This window comes from Bison bison, unplaced genomic scaffold, assembly GCF_000754665.1.
Source record: "Bison bison bison isolate TAMUID 2011002044 unplaced genomic scaffold, Bison_UMD1.0 scf7180017864481, whole genome shotgun sequence".
Classification (NCBI taxonomy): domain Eukaryota; kingdom Metazoa; phylum Chordata; class Mammalia; order Artiodactyla; family Bovidae; genus Bison; species Bison bison.
In genome coordinates this window covers 6,752,879-6,757,760 of record NW_011495041.1, presented here as the reverse complement: position 1 = coordinate 6,757,760, position 4,882 = coordinate 6,752,879, and positions in this window count along the sequence as shown.

The window sequence follows — 4,882 nt, the reverse complement described above, 5'->3', positions numbered from 1 at the left end:
CCTGGTCCTTCACTATCTCCTGGAGTTTTCTCAGATTCATGTCCACTGAGTCGGTCATGCCATCCAAACATCTCATCCTCTGTCACCCCTTCTCCTTGTCTCCTCACCCTGGAGAACATTTAAGGAGATAATTCCTTAGACCTCATTAGACATCCTTGCCTTCTATGCTGTCTCAGCAGCTCCCCTGGTCTGTGAATATCTTCAAGCCCCTTAACTAAATAGTATATTCTCCAAGTATTCACTTTTGGACAGACTGACTGCTTAAATAATATTCAAGGAGCCCTTGAGAACATCTTAAGCAGTGAAATTGTGTCATTGCATACTTCGGATTTTCCCTGTCTAGTACCTGTGAGGGGCACAGTCACCAGTGAGATGTTGTCAGGGGTCGGGGTGTGTGTGCTGATATCATGATGCTAATCCTAGCAAACATCTTTATTCTCTCTATGATCACTTATGCTTTTATTGATAACTGCATTTAATGGCACCCCACTCCAGTACTCTTGCCTGGAAAATCCCATGGATGGAGGAGTCTGGTGGGCTGCAGTCCATAAGGTCGCGAAGAGTCGGACACGACTGAGCAACTTCGCTTTCACTTTTCACTTTCATACATTGGAGAAGGAAATGGCAACCCACTCCAGTGTTCTTGCCTGGAGAATCCCAGGGACGGGGGAGCCGGGTGGGCTGCGGTCTATGGGGTCGCACAGAGTCGGACATGACTGAAGTGACTTAGCAGCAGAAGCAGCATTCAAGATATCTTTAAATCTACTTCTATTTTCTGATTATATCTAAGATGTTTTCATGCACTAATGCCAGAACTAGAGTCCAGGCTACTATTTTTCTCACCTGGATTTCTACAGTAATTCCCTGAACACCTCCTCACCTTCAGTGCCAAGCTGACCTAAATCAGCTGCCTTCTTGTGCAATTAGCATCACAGTTTCCCGTCATAAAGCTCCTCATGCTCCCACACTGCTCTCAGGGTACAACCCAAATGTTGGCTCTTCCCATTTGAGGCTTTTTGTTCATGATATGTGCTCCCATGCCCGATGCTCTGTTACCTCGTCATGATGCTCATCGTGGTGTAGGGAGGTGTACCCACCTTCTTATTTTCACAACAGGCTGGAAGGTTCCTGAAGATAAGAACTGCGCCTTCACCTTTGTGTTCTCAACCTCTAGACTAAGGATCGGACAGCAGGGACTCAGTTACTATTTACCAAGGTAGTAAAGGACAACAAAGATCTAGGAGTCTGCCCTACTTGTCCTTTCCTTTCTAGAAAATGCATGTAAACCTAATTAGATGCACCAGATTGATGAATAGACATACTCAGGGAAACTCTAAGCATTACATAATGAAAAGATACATTTTTATGATTATCCACACATTTATATCAGGGAGAGATTTTTCACAGGAAACTATAAATGATCTTTTTGAGAGCTTGCCTTATGTGAGAGCCTCTTACCTTCTGCCACATCTATGTTTTCCTGCCCAGGGCTCCCCAGAATTGCTGGAACTGTGCAGACCTCATGATTAGCTCTTTTCTGCCCTCAGCTGCCAGATACTCAAGCCACGGTTTTAGAGTAAGATCAGGATGGAATGAATATGAATATAATTGAACCATCAATCTCATCAGAAACCTTGTACTTTTGCACTGAATTTGCTTTGGGAAATAAGAAGTGTAGGGAAATACTTTCCACAGCAACAGGAATTATGGCAAAGTTCTCTTACCTCTTCTGATTCCTCCTTCTCCAAAAGAGAGTTTTATTGGTTTAATCAAGAGTGAAAGTACATTGAAAGTATTTTCTTAAAGTAGGAAAAAAGGGGGACATGTTGATTTGTGTACATTATATGACAGTAAAGAAACAATAACTTCAACTGAGAGGATTTTTAAAAGATTGTTCTATATTAGAATATAAATATTAAAGCATAAATTTGGAAATAATGGAAGCATGACATTTCATAAATAAGCATCTGCAGTGATGACTTATGTTTGTATGTCATAGAATCTTAAACATTTGGTATCATCTTGGGATTTATCTAGTACAGTGTCTTTTTATTTGTGTTTCTCAGGAAATGAGGTTCTCTAATTAACCAACATTTATAGGAAAAGGAGAAAGGATCTAAAAAACATGTCCTTGGACTTGACTACAGTGTAAACCTGTGGAATATTTCCTTTATTTATTGTTCCTAATGTTGGGCTCCCTCCTAAAAATAAAACGCAAACACCTTCTAGGGACCTAGAAGATGCTACAACATTTGTCTCTTGCCCACCACTCCAGTATAACCCATCTTGACTCTCCCCCTTGCGTTGTGCTCTCTGTTTCTCAAATACACTTGCCTCTTTCATTCTCCAGACTTTCTGCAGACCTTTGTCCTTGTTTTTTCTGCCCAGGCCATTTTCCTTCAGGGTTTCTCAAGTCCAACTTCTTCTCATCACCATGTCTCAGCTTAAGCACCTCCTCCTTGGAAAAGGACCTCCCCAGATGACTAGATGTCCCTCAGTTACTGTTTGAAGCACCCCCTGTTCCTACCCTTGCCTTCTGCACTGCACTTGGCTGGAGAGGAACCTAGATCTTCCTCTATGAGGAACAGAACCAGAACTGGTATTCTGGGTAACTCACCCCTTCTAGAATCTAGGTGAAGGTTACAGTTTCTGTTAGCGGAAGCACACTGACTAAAACCACCCACCCTGCCCAGGCACCATCATAACTATTTCCATGAATTATCTTACGACAGGAGATCTTAGTAAGGAACACAGAACTAAGAAGCCACCACCAACTGGAAGAGTTCAGGAAAGGTAAAAAGGAGACGTCACATGTCCTACCACCTCCCCGAATCCTCGCTGGTATCCATCTTGGCTGAGCAATGCATGTGCCCCCAGGAAGGACCCTGAGTCAGAATGATCCGCCAGAGACCACCCAGAAACTAATCCCCTCACCATGAAACTGGAGACTGAGAACAGTTCTCCTGGGTTCCTTTACCTCCCGCTCTTCGCCCGGGGCCCCTTCCCAAAGTTTCTTGCTTTGTCAGCATGTGTGTCTCCTCCGACAATTCATTTCCATGTGTTAGACTCTTTCAAGCCCTGGAAGTGGTCCCCTTTTCGGTGCCAGTTTAAGGGTATTTTTTAAAAAGAAAGGCAAGGAGTCTGGAAACATCTGGTTCAGGATGAAAGCCCAAACTGATGATCAGTATTTATGCAGAGGACCAGAAAATAAATAATTGAGGACAATTTTAGGAAAAGTATAAACAAAATAACACCAAAAAAAAAAAAAACAAAACCCCTCCATTTCCTTCCCTTTTCATATGTGGCGGCCGTTGATTAAAATGAGCTAATAAATATATATGGTATAGTACCAAATTCCTGATCCCACATCATCCCTTATAGATGAAAGATCCAGGCAGTCAATGAGCTGGTTAAAAACTGGCAGGTGGGCTCAGATTTGTGTTAATACTGGATGGGATACAACCATTCACTTCTTGTATTCAACAAATACTTGCTGTGGGTTAAACATGTGCTGTGTCTTAATCATAGTGAATATTCCTCTTTGCTTTCCTGAAACGTTTGGTCCAGAGCAATTATAAGTATAGGTCCCATCCCAGAAGCAAATTCATTTACACAAAGGAAGGCCACCAGAAAAATGTAAAGTTCTAGACTGTGAACATTAGCTGGAATAATTGAGGATTTTCACAGATAAAATCCTGTCAACGTCCTTCAAGATGAAGCCAAGGTTTAATGTCTGGCTACCAGGAAAATGATGATGGTGGAGTTGAAAGAAAGTACATCCTGGGAAACCCAAGGCGGTATCTATGCAAGATATAAAGAGGTCTCTTCTAAAGGTACAGAGTTTGAGGGATGGCTGATAGTTGAATGGAAATGGACCGTGAAATGGTCCTCCAAGCAAACCTGGAGCTGGAGAGGTTTGGGGTTGAAGAGACAACTTTTAAAATGAAGCAATTGTAAGTAAATACCATAGCGAGCCGCGGTATTTGGAAATGAATACGCTTCAAAAAGGTTTTCTGTTAGAATGATTAGCACAGAATCCAGTTTTAAAGACTAAGTAGAGGAGAGAGAGAAAAAAAAGAAGCAAGCTAAGCGGACTGGAGGAGCTGGACCGGGGGGAGGGTAAGTGTGCCTGAGGGATACAGGAAGCAGAGGTGCTTACACCGACCAGCCAAGCCCACAAGCCGGGTATCTGGAGAATCTCCGTTACGGATGGATGGGAGACGCAGGGCCAGTTCCGTTGACCGAATGAGAAAAATGAAAACGAACGCGCTTGGAAACGATTTATTCACCTTCCTCACCCCTACGACGGAACAGCTAGGCATCAGACTAAATCAAGCACCAGAGCAGAAGCACACAAAGCGTGCTCAACTCTACCGGCGGCGGCGCGTCCTAAAAAGACTAGACCCCCTTGCCCACCTCGCGAGGGTCCTCTCTCCCACCCAGCGCGTAAATCACACACCTCGGAAGTTTTGCATTAGCCAGCCCAGCAGGGGAAGAAATTTTCTGCAAGTACAGAAAGTAGAACTAGGGCAGTCCGAGGAGATTGAAAGGGCAAAACTATCACGCAAGAAAACTGTAAGTTCTGATTAGTTTTATGACTTTGCCTTCATGCCTCAGGAGCTCCATTGATCACGGCTTCCGCGACAGGTTGGGGGTGGGGAGGGGAGGGCGCTGGGAAAAAAAAAATTCTCCAAACTCTCCTCCAGCTCGGCGTTTTCAGATGCAAATACCTCGCCTGGAGATGGATGGGCTGCTGCCCCTCCTACTTCCACCGCTCTCCTGGATTTTCCTGAGAAGGACTCGGTCTGCGCGGAGCTGTCAGGAGGGCGGTGGAGGAGGGGCTCGCGGGGGTGCGCGCGCGGGGGTGCGCGCGCGGCGGCGG